The sequence below is a fragment of the Chelonia mydas genome, chromosome 3 (genome assembly GCF_015237465.2).
Source record: "Chelonia mydas isolate rCheMyd1 chromosome 3, rCheMyd1.pri.v2, whole genome shotgun sequence".
Classification (NCBI taxonomy): Eukaryota; Metazoa; Chordata; order Testudines; family Cheloniidae; genus Chelonia; species Chelonia mydas.
This window is the reverse complement of record NC_057851.1, coordinates 74,238,290-74,256,372: the sequence shown is the minus strand read 5'-3', so window position 1 is coordinate 74,256,372 and position 18,083 is coordinate 74,238,290. Positions and strand designations below refer to the sequence as shown.

The window sequence follows — 18,083 nt, the reverse complement described above, 5'->3', positions numbered from 1 at the left end:
AAAGTTCATTGTAAACGTTTATTGAATTCTGTTTTCCACGTTATAGCATGAAAAAGGAAACGTCTGAACAACTAAAACTAAGAAGCTGGAGTGTCATTCAGTATGACAGCAAACTATTCAGCATGTCACATGTATAGCTAGACAAAATGTTAAACGTTATATAAAATATGAGTAGAAGGGAATTCGATGATTATATGAAAATATCTATAATACAAAAGTATATTATTGCCACTTATTCACAATGTATGATGTTCGTTTGTATCTAGATAAACACATGAAATTCTTACACTTTTGCCAGTCTACTAATTTTTGATTGTATGTGTGTGTATAAAAATAGGTAGATACATATTTACAAGCACATAGACTTAGAATCCAAAAACTATATTTATCTAATTTGCAACAGGCATATCTGTCATGAATAGACTGATTGGGCAAGTTTTTCAGTGTTATACAATGGAAAAGATAAATACGAAAAAAATGAAATGTCAGAAGAATGAAAGACTTATAAGAGAAACTTATCCTGATGTTACATATCATTAATCAGTAGATAAACAATCCCAAGGTACCTTGGTATATTGCCTTTGAAGTTTATGGTTTTCTAACAAGATCAAAAGAAGGCTAGAGGATATACACAAGACGTGTTTTTGTTCTGTTTTTTAAAAATAAGTTTTCAAGATTGCACTACTTTGTTTGCCACAGAAGACTGAGGACTGATTTACGAGCTATTTGCTGTTAGCAAATGCTTTTTAAAGTAACTTGTGTTTTTTCCTTTCCCTTTAACACTAATATTAAGTGTATTTTCTCAAAGAGTCCAGAAAACTTCCATGGAGCAAGTTTACCTGGGTCTGGTGTAGGGGGAAATGTGAGCTCCTCTTTGTTTTACTACTTCCCCCTACCTGAGCTCCACCCCAGCCTACATTACCCTTGTTCCCCATTCTTCCACACATAATATGTGTTTTTTTTGGTCCCTGCCTGTCAACAAGGCTCTGGACGGTGTTTATTTAGAAAAACACAAACAAACAAAACTCAGTACTCTGATAAACAGACCCTGCAGTTACCGCAATTCAAATGCAATAAACCACTGACAAAACATTTATAACCAAAATTAATCAATATTCCCCATTCAATCCCCAATAAACTTCCACAAAACCTCTCCCCATCCCTAGGGAAGCCTTGTAGTATGTTCAAACTTGGACAACTGATGGCCTGAGGAGGAACTGAATTTCAAAAGCCCATGGTCCTGACGAAGAATGGCCGCCTCCCTTTCTATCTCCCCCTGCCCCCCCAAACTTATACTGACTGGAGCTTCAGATAAGATGCTTCTGCTGACAGTTTACACTGAGGTATGTCACGGGGAGAGGCAGGTAGGTCCCAAGTCAGTTAGGGCTTTTGAGGTCAAAACTGCTGTCTCAAAATCAAAATGGAAACCACCAGGCAGCCAGTGTCTCTTGTAGAGCAGGTTTAGAATGGACCTATCATTCATTAACTTCAACGTGAAGGTTAAGTATGCTCACAAAAAGAAACACAGCTTAAGAAGCAGGCTGCAGAATTCAGCACCAGCTGCACTTTCTGAATAGCTTTAAGTATTAATTATAGGAGCTACTGGTTGCAGCTTGGTAGTTAAAGTTGTATTCTCAAATAGGCATAAAAAGGGGTCTAAATTACCATTTTTCTCTTCCTGTAGTTGGTCTTCGTGTATGAAATTTCAAATAGTATTAGTTTTAATGTCCTTTGAATTTTCTGTGTAGCAACTGGCTTCCTGACAGCCCTCTTTCAACATAGCATTCAGACACAACTCACATGTGGTTGAAAATCTGATTGAAGCTGATTTTTTTTTTTTATTCCTAAAAAAAGCTTACGATTTTTAAGTCAGTTTGATTTTTTTGAATGCTTCAATTTGGCAGTAGTGCTTCTGTTGGCTTCCTGTATTTCTCTTACCACAATCCCGATTTCTTTCTTTTCTTTGTATCCTAACCCCTAAACCCTACAGAGGTAGGAACAGAGGGAAACTGATGAGCAGAAACTCTAGACAAGTGGAATTCCAGGCTCCATTATTGAGCTGGGTCTGACAAACATCATCCGGTTAATCACAGGGGAAGCTCTGAGTCTGCTGTCAGCTATTCTGAGAATGGGGGAACAGAACGATGAAGTGAAGCAGAGATTGTACGGCTTTTCATGTTGGTGCAATATCTCATGCTTTTAAATATTAAAAAAAAAATTAAAGCACCCTAGGAAACCTAATATACAAAAAAATAACAAAACTTTGGGGTGAAGCACACAAGCCTGGTAAGAACCCAGTATACCTGACACACAAGCAAGAAAACAAAAAGTTAAGCTACCTAGCAGTACATCTCTCTCTCATTCGGCCCACGCCCCTTACCACTGGTTGGAGGTCGCAAGAGATGACTGCGGAAGCATGATATTAGTGTTATAATCTAATGTATTGGTCCAAAGGTTCATCCAGTGTCTGCTGATATAAGGAGGCTGGGGAAGAGGGGGCACATGGGGAGTGAGTCCCTGGCCCTGGGAGAGTGAAGGAGGAGACCAGGTAAGGATTGCAGGGGCCAAATGGGGAATGGCCCCTGATCAAAATTAATCCCTTTTCGCTCTGTTAGAGTATGTTTCTCGTAACTAGGCTAGTTTCAGTGGGGCAGTGTAGCTCCTATTTAACATTTTGACATTGGAAAACCATTATAAAGCTGGTCTAATCAGGCAGTTAAATTGGGTTTATGGAGTGCCCCAAAATAGCTGGAGCGTACCAGAGACTCTTGTCCCATGTGCGGTAGGATCTAATCCTATCTGAATAGTGTATAGCTTAAAGGTAATTAAATATTACAGATCTTGGTGCAGGATGGCATTTTATCTAGTCAGGTAACATTTCTATTCTATGGAAGCAGACATACCATAAGTGCCTGACTTAAACAGTAAAATGTAAAATGGACTAAGTATCATGATCTTTGAAAACTGCTGAGGATGTAATTGTTTTAATAGTTTAATTGCATGGCAGCATGTATCCTTGTATTTGGTTTCTGTGATATATTTGTGACTGTCAATACTTGTTTGCATTTGGTATTCAGCCACATGATTGGTGAATCCAAAGCAAATACTGTTTGTGATCAATTGCAAGCTTTTCCATGAGCAGAATTGTGGGTTGAGATATAAAGATTTATGGTTTGATTTCCCAGTGACAGTACTCCCCTTTTTATGGCACTAACTCATTTAATTCCGTTATAGTAGAGCAGTGATTTTCAACCTTTTCTCATTTGCAGATCCCTAAAAAACTTCAAATGTATGTGCAGATCCCTTTGGAAATCTTAGACACAGTCTGCAGAGGGGTTCCCAGGGGTCTGTGGACCGCAGGTTGAAAACCATTGTTCTGTGGTAATGACAACCTTTTGCGGACCTCTTAAATGTAGTCTGCGGACCCCAGGTCGAAACTGGTGACTCCATCCATTAGGCTTTTTGACTTATTACATGGGTGCTTTGGATGTGTGTTGCTATTTAGTTTAAAGTTTGGAATATAAATGCTGAGTTATTTGTTTAAAAATATCAAAACAATTGAATGGACCTGCTAAGCACAAGAAACAAAAGGAGACTAGTGAGCAAATTGTGAAGTTTCCAAAAAAATAATTTTTTTCTTAAGACTCTCACTACATCAGATACACCCACAATCTCTTCAGCAACCACTGACAAAATCTCAGAAAATTGGCAGTGTATGTTGAAAATGTTTCAATCCCTGGTAGCCCGAAAATATTCAAGCAAGATAATGTTCAAAGAGCAGACTCTGTTCAGAATGGAAATATGAACACCTCTGCAAGAACCAGTAATACCTTACTGACTGATTCCAGTGACATTCAAACTGAGTTGGTTAGAGAAAATCCCAGTGAAAAGTAAAAATTTAATGTTGAAATTTTAAGTTCAGAACAGAAATATTTTATTGTAAAACACGGCCTTGGTCAAAGTGAGGGACTAGTCCCACAGTACTTGAAGACAAGTCAGTGCTCTTCGGCATCTTATTATGAAACAGTGTTGAAAGTCAGACTCAAATTTAAACTAACCTGATTGTGCTGTGGAGAAAAGTTACTGCCAACCCTTTTGGCTCTTTGGGGATTGGGAAAAAAATTCAGATGACATAGCATGTATAAGTGGAAAGAGAGACTGGCAGTATTTTTCTCAAAATATAGCAATACACGAAACAGCTGATTCATTTTGGAGCTTGCTTAATATGTGATCAGTGGCATTTGCATAATATCATTAAAAATCTCAAATTGAAAATAAGGAAAAGAGTACAGTTACTACAGGCAGGTCCTCAATTGTGGTGTTAACAGCATATTCACTTGGGCTATATCTGATCTTGCATTTTGAGGTCATAGAGATTATTGGTGAAGGAAACAGTGGTAATTTTTTTTCTATTGAACTATTGGCCAAATATAATCCTATTCTTGAACTCATAGGGAAGCCAAAAGACTCGACAACCCAGTCCAGTAATTGAAAATGATGTCATACAGCTGCTTTCAGGACACATTACAGAAAGTATTGTTAATGACCTTAAGAACACACTTTGTTGCTTTGTCATAATGGACATGATCCAGAACTTATCCAGAGTTGACCAGCTAAGTTTTTTGGTAGGTTACCATAGAAAAAGATGAAAAGGCAATCCTGCCAAAAAGAAATATTAATTAGTTTTTTAGGATTTCATGAAGTAAGTGGTCAATCAGGTGCTAATCTTGAAAGCTATAAAAAGCATATCGAAGACAAAGATCTAGAACCATTGAAAGGATGAGGATAGTTGAAAGTAAATTTCCAGTTTATTGATTTTCCCTCCGACCCCCCCTAGTTTAAGTTATATACAAAATCAATCTAGGGAAATGAGACAAGTATGAGGAAGTTTAGATTAAAAAAATGAAAACAACTTGAAAAAAGGTTCAATAATCTTCACTTTCCTTCACTTAGTGCAAGAAAACCTGCCTTGTCTCTTAATATCTTGAGACCAACATCTCTACAACAACACTGCATACAAATTAAATGACCCTCTGATTCACACACAATCAAAATCAGCATATGTTCTTTAAGATCAGGAAACTTTTCAGTTAGTAAGGTCACACGGTAAAGAAAATGTAGAGTTGGGTTTTAAATACACTAATGTACCTAGATTTAACCTTACTTACAACACATCTAATTAATTATAGCGTGCAGAAAATAAATAGTCCTCACATTTCAAATCATCTTAATTAAGTTGTAAAGTGATCTTGGCTTCAGTTTTGTAAATTGGTCCACTAAAGTAAGTATGTGTAAATAATGGGCATTCATTATTCAGAGAAGTCATTCATTTAGTTTGCTGCAATAAACAGGAATCTGGCGTGGACACTTTAAGAGAAAATAAGTGCAGTCTTAATTTACATGGCCAAATTGTTAATGCTATTTAAGAATTTAATTTTATAAGTGTGAATATTCAAAATTATTCTGTCTGGCAAGCAAAATTAAGGCTAATGTGAGAAGTGCTGTCTGAGTGACACTCTAGTTTATGAAATTACAATAAAATACTATTCCTTGAGAGATGGTTTTAGAATTTATATTTGCAAGTCAATGGTTAAAACCAATTTTAATATTTCGAACACTCTGTACACTTTATGCGCATCTTGTCTGTTTCATATAAAGCAGCACAAATGCAAATTTATTGCATAAAGCAGCATTTTTCCTTCAAAATACAATGGGAGAAAGTATATGTAGATTTTTACTAATTTCTTGTCATTACTGTAATCTGCAGACGCTCTTCTCACCCTAACATGTAGTTTTTCTGCCAATTAAACTGTTTGATTCATGTAGTAGCCACAATATTACTGTGTGGTAGAGTGACCACTCTTGAATGGTCTGTAATAACGTGGCACCCATCTCCCATGAGCACCCGCTTCTGGCCAGGTGTGTCTACAGTCTTTAAACACACCTGGCCCTGGTATCGAGCTGTACCTCCAGAGCTTTCTCCCTGGAGGCAGTGGTTTTTTCCCCCTCTGCCCTTCTGGCCCGAGCTCTCCAGCTGGACCACTGAGTAGTTCAGATCCCCTTCTGGAGGGTTTATTGCTGTCCAGTTGTAAGCCACTTCTCCAGTGGCCTATACGGGGGGTTGGGGAACCTGGGCCCGCCCACTACTCTGGGTCCCAACCCAGAGACCCTAAGAATAGCAGCCATGTGCTGCTGTATCCCTTTAATGAAACTGTTTTCAATTCCCTGTGCTACTTCCCCATGGCCTTCACCGATGCTTCACCTTTAGCTCAGGGCTCTTCTATGGTTAGGCCCAGCAGCCAGTCAGGAGCTCTTTTTCACTCCCCATGTCCCTGCCTGCACTGAGCTGTCCGTGGTGCTGCAGGTTCCTTTGGCCAGCCAGGAGTACCACCTGCACTCCTCAGGCAGTTTCTTCCTGAAGCCAGTCTTTGACTATGCGGTTTCATTTTATATGGATCTCCTAGGCTCTGATTGGCTAGACCTTTGAAGCCTTTCTAGGCTTCTTGGAGGACTTAGCGTCACAGCTCCTTTCTTGGGACAGGTGTGGGCCTCTGCATTTTTCTGTGAAGCTGCAAGTGCTTTTCCCAGACTTGAAGAAGAGCTCTGTGTGGTCGAAAGCTTATCTCTCTCACCAACAGAAGTTGGTCCAATAAAAGATATTACCTCACCCACCTTGTCTCTCTAATGCCCTGGGATGGACATGGCTATAACTACACTGCATGCAACTGTGTGGATTCACGGGTAATATATTTAATTATCCTGCCCTTGCATTTAGGGTCTGATTTTTAGAAGTTGATGAGCACTTCCTGAGAAGTTTTAAGTGTTCTTAATTCTCACTGATTTAAGTGTTCAGTTTAGCACTTAGTTGGCCTTAACTAAGGATTATCATGGACAGTCTGAATGTTCCATTTGTGTTAAGTCTCTCCTGTGCCATTGCATTATAATATATAAAGCCCTCCTGGGCCATAGTATTAGTGTGTTTGTCACCAAAGAATAGCTATAGCTATTAATATTTTCAACACTAGTACATTCATGGAACGTTCTTTTTCAAATGACATTTGTCATGCTTTCTCTATCCAAGGGGGGATTTTTTTGTAAGAGCTTGAGCAAAATCCTTCTAGCTGCTTTTGAATTAGGCAAAGACAAGGGGTAAAAACATTTTCCCTATGTTTTAATATATATATTTTTAAAAATCTAGCCATACTTTTTCTGATAAGGTTACTTTAGGAAGACTGATACCTTAAATTCAGTACAGTTTTTTTGTCAAAATTACTATTAAAGAAGTGGCTCAAACTATTTAAAATGTACTATAATTATTATTCTGTTTGTAATTTCACTTAGGTCTTTCTTGTTTTTTGGAGGTTTGACTTAGGTTACCTGTTTTCTTTAAAAATTCATTCTTAGTGCACTTTTTTCTTTGTGCCGGTATGGAAGCCTAATATGTTTTTAATTTTCCATATGAATGATATTGAACATCCTTAGTTCTCAAGTTCCCTGAAAGTTTATATCTGAATCAGACTCTCTCTCCCTCCAGATAGGCTGAGACACATTTCTGTTCGATAGCTCTCAGGGCCATGAAGTTCTTCTTTTAAAGAGGCAGAGTTGAATTCCTGAGAATCATCTATTGTATTAATATTTTACAGATCCAAGTAATGGGAAGAAACCGCATTTAAACTGTGTGTGTGTGTTATCTAAGTGATCAGGTTGTGTATCTCCGAAGTATGTAATGTTCAGGGTCTGTCATGTCACAAAGGGATCCAGGTCTGTTCCATGAAGGGAACACATTCTGAACAGAATAGATCTTCAAAGCTACCTTGTTTTTCCCTGTTTGCTACTCTGCTGGGCTTTATGAAGCAGACTTTTATACTTGCGATGCTTCTTGTTACTTCTAGTCTGTCTTCTTGAATGTCATGTCCCATAATTTATAGAGAGATCTCCTCTAACTGAAGATTGATTTTGTGCATACAGACAAAATAATTCTTTCATGTTAAATAGTATTTACATACAGGACAAAGTCAGTGTAATACTTTGCCCTCACTGTTGTGTTTTTAACAATAGTTAAAAGATGAAAACTCTGTTTCTGATATCCTGATTCTGAATTTTGTATCTATTTAGGGAAGTCTTTGCTAGAGTTTGTACTTGATGGATAAGATACACTTTGAAGTTATGTGAGATTCCTTTAGTTTTCTAACTAGGTGTGTCTCAACTTCTAGCTTGTAAATCTGTTTGGGTACTCGAAATGCTATTTGTCTCTTTGAGACTTTTTCACAATATGGACCTTAGAGAGAGTCTGTCTTGGAGATTATCTCTCCTTCCATTGATGAATGTGAGGAAAAGCGGACTGTGCATTTGTGACCGAGTGACATCTGTGTGGCAACAGTCGCAACTGCTAATGTGGCAAATTTAATGTTGGGAAAATATTTAATGTCTTTTCTGATGTCTTCTCATGTGATTTAGCAGAACGAAACAAAGAATATAGAACCATATGATCAACTAGCTTTCCGCAGATCACAAGTGATTACAGACCATGCTTTGGAGCTACTGTGCTATAAGATTAGTACATGGGGAGCTAACCTGAACTTTGAGAAGAACATGGGTGGTGCTAAGAATAAATAAAAATCTGCAATATAATTGGTGTGTCATGCTGACTGCAGTGTGACTTAAGCAAAGGCTCACCTAAGTTATAGGCTGGCCTTTTCCATAGGAGAAATGCCATGTGCAGAAATGAGTGGTGGTGTTTGTTTTCTTTTACTCTAGATAAAACATCATATAAGACACCAGCACTTCACTGCTCTGTGGGATATTTAGTTTGAATTTTGAAGATATTGAGGATTTAAGAATATGGTATTTTGTAATGTTTTGTTTTTGATAGCTTTTATTAGTGCAATCTGTTCCACTAGTACTGGATGCTGGCAGTAATATAATGGACAAAGTAAGTTTCCCAAACCAGAGTTGTGGAAAATAGCATGTGCTGTCATTTACACTAGCTAGAAAATCAGTTTTACTCATCACTAACCAGATGCGTCAGAGTCCCTCACACCTTCATCCTCTAAGCTGGCATGCTGCTCTCTAGCTGAATCCAGGGCTTAGTTTCTCAATATAAGCTGCTGCTCTTTCCATAGTGGAATCCACATCCAAGATGCTTAGATGCTTTCCAGCTGCTGCTTTTTTCCCCTGTTCGAAACAGAACCAAAGGTGCTCTCAGAGGTCCATGTTCACAGCTGCTTTCCTCCCTGTCCTGCATAAAGCTGTTCATCCATTCTAATCAATCAAGCCATTAAGTGAAAGAAATGTCAGGTTAAAATTGGCCCCAAAATTAGGCTTTATAAGTCCTAGATTTTTATCATAGTGTTATAGAAATGTAGAACTGGAAGGGACCTTGATAGGTCATCTTGTCCAGTCATCTGCGCTCAACGCAAATCTAAGTAATAACTAGATAATTCCTGACAAGTGTTTGTCGAACCTTCACTTAAAAACATCAAATGATGGAGATTCCATAACCTCCCTAGGCAACTTATTCCAGGGCTTAACTACTCTGACAGTTAGAAAGTTTTTCCTAATGTCCAACCTAAACCTCCCCTGCTGTAGTTTAAGCCCACTGCTTTTTATCCTATCCTCAGAGGTTAATGAGAACAATTTACTTCCCTCCTTCTTGTAGCAACTTTTTAGGTACTTGACTTTAATAATTTTTGTTGCTCTCCTCTGCACTTTCTCCAATTTGTCCACATCTTTCCTGAAATGTGGCACCCAGAACTGGACACAATACTGCAGTTGAGGCCTTATCAGCAGAGTAGAGCGGAAGATTTACTTCTCGTGTCTTGTGTACAGCACTCCAGCGAGTACATCCCAGAATGATGTTTGCTTTTTTCCAACAGTGTTATACTGTTCATTCATATTTAGCTTGTGATCCCCTATGATCCATAGATTCCTTTTTGCAGTACTCCTTCCTAGGCAGTCCTTTCCCATTTTGTGTGTGTGCAACTGATTGTTCCTTCCTGAGTGGAGTGTTTTGTATTTATTCTTAATGAATTTCATCCTATTTACTTCAGACCATTTCTCCAGTTTGTCCAGATCATTTTGAATTTTAATTCTATCCTCCAAAGCACTTGCAACCCCTCCCTGCTTGATATTGTTTGCAAACTTTGTAAGTGTACTCTCTATGCCATTATCTAAGTAATTCATGAAGATATTGAACAGAACAAGACTCAGAACCGATTCCTGAAGAACCCCACTCAATGTACCCTTCCAGCTTGACTGGGAACCACTGATGATTACACTCTGGGAATGGTTTTCCAACCACTTATGCACCTGCCTTATGGTAACTCCATCTAGTTTGTATTTCCCTAATTTGTTTATGAGGTCATACGAGACATTATCAAAAGCCTTAGTAAAGTCAAGATATACCACATCTACTGCTTCCTCCTTCCACAAGGCTTGTTATCCTGTCAAAGAAAGCAGTTCAGTTGGTTTGACACTATTTGTTCTTGACAAATCCATGCTGACTGTTACTTATCACCTTATCTTCTAGGTCTTTGGAAATGGATTATTTGCTCCATTAGGTTTCCGGGTACTGAAATTAAGCTGACTGGTCTGTAAATCTCCAGGTTGTTGTTATCCCCCGTTTTATAGATTGGTACTGTATTTGCCCTTTTCCAGTGCTCTGGAATCTCTCTTCCATGGGTTTTCGAAGATAATTGCTAATGGCTCAGATATCTCCCCAGTTAGCTTCCTGAGTATTCAAGGATATATTTCATCAGGCCCTGGCAACTTGAAGACATATAACTTGTCTAAGTAATTTTTAACTTGCTCTTTCCCTATTTTAGCTTCAGATACTACTTCATTTTCACTGATGGTCGCTATGTTAGACATCCAATCATTACTAACCTTTCTGGTGTCAACTGAAACAAAGTCATTTAGCACATCTTCCATTTCCACATTTTCTGTTGTCTTTTCCTCCCTCATTGAGTAATGGGCCTACCCTGTCCTTGGTCTTCCTCTTGCTTCTAATATATTTGTAGAATGTATTCTTGTTACTCTTTATAACTCTAGCTAGTTTAATCTCACTTTGTGCCTTGACTTTTCTAATTTTGTACCTATATTCTTGTGGTGTTTTATATTAATCCTTTGTCATTCAATTTAGTTTCCATTTTTGTTGTAGGACGCTTTTTTTTGCGTTTCAGATCACTGAAGGTCTCCTGGTTAAACCAGTTTGTCTAACCTGTTCTTAAAAACTTTCAGTGAGAGAGATTCCACAGCCTCCCTAGGTAATTTGTAACAGTGTTTAATTACCTTTGCAGTTAGAAATCTTTTCCTAATGTCTAAGCTAAATCTCCCTTGCTGCGTTTTAAGCTCACTACTTCTTGTCCTGTCTTCAGCAGTTAAGGACAACAATTCATTACGTACTTGATGACCGATACCACGTTTTGCAGAATTTGAGGCCAATAAACACTGTTTCCATAATCTTTTGAAAAAGTTTGTAGACAAGTTTAAGAAATAAAACCACCTGAAACTTTAAAGCATAATGTTAATGCATGAGAATTAGCGAATTGACTAGAAAACATGAACCGTAGTAAAACTGACTAGTCTTATTGTCCAGAGAAAGACAAATTCAAAAAAGTAATCTGAATACAAAGCAAAAACTAAGTTGGATTTTAAAATTAAGTACAATAGGTAAAGACGACTTGGGTGAAATCCTGGCCCCGTTGATATCAATGGGAGTTTTGCCAGTGATTTCAGTAGGGCCCGTTTTTCCGTTCCTTTATGTATAAAATAAAATGAGTAAATTGACAGTGGCCATGTAACTTGTTCAGCAAATAAGGATTAGCTATCCAGTTGGATGAACTCAAACTCTGAAGATCCAGCCAAATAACTAACACTAAAACAAGATCAATGTGCAAGGTGATACTTATTATAAAATAGTTTTTAAAGAAAGTTACACTATTCTTATATTTTTATGAAATCTCACTCATGGGAATACCTATATACCCACCTGGATCAGAAGTCTCACTAGCTAATCAGCCTTTATTTAATCCAGCCAAATTTACAGTGTTAATAAAGTAGTCTTTAAATAGCTGATGTAAACAGCTCTAGTAACTGATGCATTAAATATTTAACAGACAAATTAAATGTTAGTGTTCACTAGTGCAGGGGAATCATGTTTTGGCTATTTTCCTCACTTTGTTTTTAAGGTGGAAAACTGAGTTAGGTTGCGTTCTGGTTGTTCCTTGCTAAAATTATGAATACCTAAAAAGCTTACTCCAGGTGGGAAAGTTGTGTTCCTGCCTCAAATTGTTAACAGGTACTAATATTCAGTACCACAATTATTGATCTAATGAGAGTGAGAGGATTATGAAGCAACTTTCTGATTTGCATGAAGCTAAGCTCAGTGCAAAAAAGAAAATGCTTCTTATTTGATTAAAAACTTACTGGCAGGTATTTTGCATATGTATATGTAGGCCTCTAAACTTATTTTTAATATTATCTTAATATAGTGCCATAGGTGTGCATGCTGTTTTACAGAACAAATAAAGACCAATCCGTATCTTAACAATTTTACTTTATTATCTGGATATAATACTATGACAGACTGTACCCCTGTATTCACCCTTTGCACACTATTGTAATAATCTTTATACAAAATATGCCTTGTGAGGTATCATTTGAAAATTCATAATTTGCTCATCATTATTGTCCTGATACAATGTCTGTGGCACCATTGTAATAGAAGTTATAAGATTCCACTGTATGGTGTTGTTTAACACCTATTCCAAACTAAGGTTGACAAACAGATCTTTCTCAAACAAAGGAATGTGTGTTCTGCTCAATTTGCATTTAAACGGTAAATGGAGTCATTAAGCAAGAAGGGAAACAAAGGAAGCTCAAATAGATGACGGAAAAAGCAGCAGGAAACATCTCTCCCCATAGACTTTTTGTCTCCTGGTATCCAGCTGGGAATGTTTTTCAGGAGGAGGACTGACTCAATAAAAAGGAGGGACCAACACCCAAAGGAGGCCCTCTTTCAAAGTTGTCCCCATCAGATGGCCTATCACATTCATGGCCCCTGAAGTGACAAAGGGAGCATTTCTTGGATTCTGGGGGAAGAGGTCCCGACCTAAGAAGTTTAGTCAGTGAGACAGCTAAAAGCATGTGGTGAGAAAACTTTGCCTTGATTTTAACAGAATTTATATTTGGCTATGTCTACACTTGCCAGTGTTTGCGTAAAAACCATGGTAGCGTCTTCATTGGGAATCCCCATTTTGCGCTGAAACTGCTAAGTTTCAGTGCAAAAATAAAACCACCGCAACGAGAGTCTTTTTGCTTTTTGCGCTGATGCTTTTGCACGGATGTGCCAGTGAAGACTCTTGATTGCTTTTACCAGTCTAATTGTCCTCCGGAGCCATCCCACAATGCAGAGCAGGAGTGGCCACTCTTTGAAACTCAGCAGTCCTGCCTGCAGGTGTGCACCCTACCCCTTTAGCTGTGTTCTGACAGCTGGTGCTGTCACTGCTCCGGGACACAAAAGAAATAATTATTGTGGAATGCTCCTGCTGCCTCCAACAATGCAACAATGTGCTGAGCAGAGTCAGGGAGGGAAGCAGGGGCTGAGGTGGGGTCTCCCCCTTCCCTACCTCAGGACTGGTTGCTTCCCGTGGCTGTCACACACACACACATCCACCCCTGCCACAATAATGATTTGCTTTGTGTCGCGGAGCAGTGCATAGTGGGATAGTTATCACAGTGTGCTCCTCTCATCTGTGATGCAAGTGCTGCATATGTAAACACACTCTGATGCGTGTGGAAAACAATGTCAACACAAACGAGCGCTTTTAGCGCTTTTCTATCACCGACAAAACTGTCAGTGTAGACATAGCCTTGGGCACCCGTTGTGTTTTATCTGTAATTTTCTTGTAACCATTGCTGACCCTGCTTTCACTCACTTACAGTCTCTCTTTATAGTTAATAAACTTGTTTTATTGTTTTATCTAATCAGTGTATTTAAATGAAGTGTTTGGGAAATGCCATTCAGGGTGGCAAGTTGTGCGCTTATTTCCATTAAAGAAATAACGGACTTTATATAAACTTGTATTGTCAAGGAGAGGGCTAGGCAGTGCAGGACATACATTTCTGGGGGGAAATTTAAGACTGGAGTGTGCTGGAGTATAACCAAGGCTGGTGAGATCCAGAGTGTAATGAAGGTGTGGCTGGCATATTGCACAAACATTAAGGGTGTGGCTTACATGCTGGAAGGCTGTTTTTGACAGCACAGGTGGGAACTCCTTCAGCAAGGCATTGTAAAGCACCAAGATTGCAGAGCAAGGGTAGCACAGCTGCTCATTAGTCTAGATTGTACCTGGGAATGTCACAGATACATATTTAATGAGAGAAGCCCTCAGCTGGTTATTGGGATTAGCTATGTGGAACCTCAAAGTAAGAATGGTAAAAAGAATATGAGATACACTTGTGTTGCATAAATGTCCTATTTATTTTTTTTCTTCTTAATATTAAGAGACTTTTTTTAAAGATAAGAATTGAAGGTACCTGAGTCAAGTGGTATTCCCCTAAGAATTTAAAAGTTGAGTTTGAGATAGCAGGAGAGTCAGTGAGCCTCCTTTTATCTTCTAAGGGTGAATCTTAAGAAGCTGCAGCATATAAACATGCTATATGATGTGCTAACACGTAACCATTTTCAAAACAAAAACATAATATTCCGGGATGCTAGACAAACTATTGTACTTTAAAGGTTGACGAAATGTTGCTGAAAGCACTTAAAAATGGACATGTACACAGTCATGCAGATACTTTTTTCTTAAAAATACAACAACTTCATCTAGGCTGGAAGCAATCCAAAGTTAAATCAACTCTATTTATATCAAAATATCCATCTATAAATAGTGGCATAAAGTGGTGACGAGTAATTAGATTATTAAAACAATATGCCAATGAATACTTTTAGCAATGATTATGCTTACAAAATTACATTGGTGTTCCATCAGATGTGAAGAACCTTTTGACACAGGCTGTCTAGTGCAGGCAAGCCATTAACAAAAGGAATATTTTAATTCCGCCTTAGCCATTCATAATGGTAGAGTGAGCTTTAAAAATTGCTAAAAGGTTTGCTAGGCCTTTGCTGTATAGGAAATAGAATGTAATGGGGATAGAATGTGAAATGAAGGGCAGAAAAACTGAAATAATGCATCGAAGTGCTAGTCTGTCCAGATGTAGAGTATCTGTAGTACAAAATAATAAGCAGCGTGTGGCATACTTAGTGTGGGAGTGACACACCAACAGAATACAACTTTGGGAAAAAAGACACACTAATAGAGGGGAAAATAGCAATACAGTGTAATACAAACGTTTTGTAAATATTGGCAATTTTTGTTAGCCAAGAAAACATTGTTACCATCTTTCAGATTCTAGGCAATGGTTTTCCAGTTATATCATAGCCTTGCCATAACTAAGTTATTAATTACTAAAGTTAATGGTAATATATGAAACTTCACTTCCCAGAACCCTAATGCATAGTTCAATTGGTCTGAAAGATCTTCACTATGTGGAAATGTGCTTGTTATGACCTAAACAAGCAGTCTTCAGCCTTGAGGAGCTGGAAAGCTTATTGCATTAGTGTTAACATTGATTGTAAACATGCCTGAGAAGCATTATAGTCATACAACGTCATTATGAACATACTGCAAAACAATTTCAGAACGATGTTTTACTTGTCTAATGGCTATTCTCAGACATGTGGACTCACAGAGCTCAAAAGAGACATTGGAAATCACAGGTGGAGTATCACTACTGGAGCCAGTCAAGTCAAACTACTTTTATACAATGCATGATTGAAGAGGTTTCCAGTGTTCTCCAGAAGTGGAAATTGGCACATTTTGTATTAGTATGGCTTCTGCATCTCTGTGCAATATATATTAATATACTGCCAAGGATTTTCTTTTGAGATGTTCTGGTTCTGGCTGCAGGGAATGAGACTTGCCATTGAGTCGTTTAATTTAACATCTTTCTTTTAGTAGTGTCTAATGCCTGAATCAGGGAAAAAAAATATTAAAAACTGCACGCTGCACTGACAGAGTTGTATATGGTTTAATTCTGATGATGGGGGAGAGGAAAGGACAATACATTTCTGACCCCCTGAAGATGACAAACTCTTTTGCTGCAGCAGAACATTTGATCACGCTTTTAATCTCAGCTTTCATAGCTACAAATTTGAGTGGATGTAAAATTATCCAGCCCTTTATGAAGTCTACATTCAGTATTTGTCTCAATGACCAACTATGTCAGTGAATTCCGCGCTTCAGCTCTACACCGTGTAAGTGTTTCTTTTTTTAAAAAAAAATACATGAAAATGTATTTTTAATATTTTTAAGAGTTCACTTGTTCTTATAGCTGAGACATGGTAAGGAGGAGGGATTGCTCATATTCATCACTTTAAAACACCTTAAATTCCTTCCAATGCCTTTTCAGGATAAACTATCTTTCTTTGCAATCTCTTATCTTTCAAAAATCCCATCATTACTACTAATTATCTTCAGAGAGCTTTCTAGTGAATAAAATTGGCAAAGAACTCCAGAGACAGTTACATCATTATTCAACATAGTGTCCTAATGTTTTCTGTTTTTTCTATTGTTGTTTTAATGCTTATTATTTACTTTTTAAAAATTACTTCTGGGCACTGAGTTGACATTCGTATTCACATAATGCATAAATCTTTTCTCTTAGAGGATCTTGATAAACGGAGACACTTTAGGGCTTGAGAAATTTAGATAATTTTGCATGTCTCTTACTGTGTTTATTCAAGTTAAATTTTGTCTGCAACCCTATATATTTTAATTATGCAACCCTATATATTTTAATTTCATTTGTGTTTCTCAAATTCCTGTCTTTCACAATTTTGTTAGCCCACTTCCTGTGTTAACTCATTAATCTTCTCACAACGAATGTTTTCAAGCGCTGATTCCCAGTAGAATATTAGTATTTCCTAATAAGTTACCTATTTGCTATACCACATATGACAGTACTGGGAACATTTCTCTACATAACTGGTACATTTGTGAAGCAGTCTAATGACTAGTTAATATTTTAAATATTGTGTCCAGGATTGACATCCCTTGTACTTTTCCTTTCATTTTGAGACTATTTCTTGTTGCTTACCCTATTTTTAATTCATGTCAGACCTTTGCACCTCGTCATGGTTATTTTCTTCAATACTCTTAATGCACTGAATGCATCCGATGAAGTGAGCTGTTGCTCATGAAAGCTTATGCTCAAATTTGTTAGTCTCTAAGGTGCCACAAGTACTCCTTTTCTTTTTGCGAATACAGACTAACACGGCTACTACACTGAAACCTATAAACATCAACTGGCAGGACTGTGTGCATGGGGTGTGAGAATGTGTGTGTGTGTGAAAGAGAGAGGTTGAAAAGCATATGCTAACTGTTGTATTCTCAATAAATACGGCATGCTGCCCTCTCCCCTATGAAGAGCCTGTGTGCTTCTTATAAGTATAACATATGTATCTGTGTTATTTGTTTTGTCCCCAGTCGGGTTTGGAAACAATTGTTCATGCTCAGAAAAGGAGTCCAGGGAAAAAGGAGTCCAGTGAAATATCAATTATCTATCAACTATCTAGCGTGTCTCAACTCATTCGGGGAAAAACTGATAGAGAGTAAATACAAACTAGTATAAAATTTTGTTAAGTATATCCTGAAGGGGTCAAACTGTTACAACAGTTGTAACTGAAAATAAGCTCTCTCCTTTCTGATATACAATATTAAAATGATGCTGTCATTTGGGAAGAAGAGAAAGCTACCGGAAATAAAAGGAACCTGCTCTCACCACCAGCCCAAGAGCTGTTTAGGTGAACACATTTTCTCTGCTCTCACTGTGGTTTCCTCACTCCTTGAGTTCTATCCTCAATACTTAGCACTCAAACACCATTTAATTTGGTTTCTTAGGAGGAGAGATGGAAGGACACTCTTGACACTTGCAAAGCAAAATGTCTGCTTAATAGCATGACTCTGCCAGTCAGTTGCCTAGCATGAGCCCTTCCTCGTACATCTTCAAAACAACACACG

General features: G+C 37.9%; 1 protein-coding gene across 4 annotated transcripts in view; it reads left to right on the top strand.

The window, feature by feature from the left end:
• ASCC3 (activating signal cointegrator 1 complex subunit 3) overlaps positions 1 to 18,083 on the top strand; it is a 530,489-nt gene that overhangs the window by 54,149 nt on the left and 458,257 nt on the right. The window lies entirely within an intron of this gene.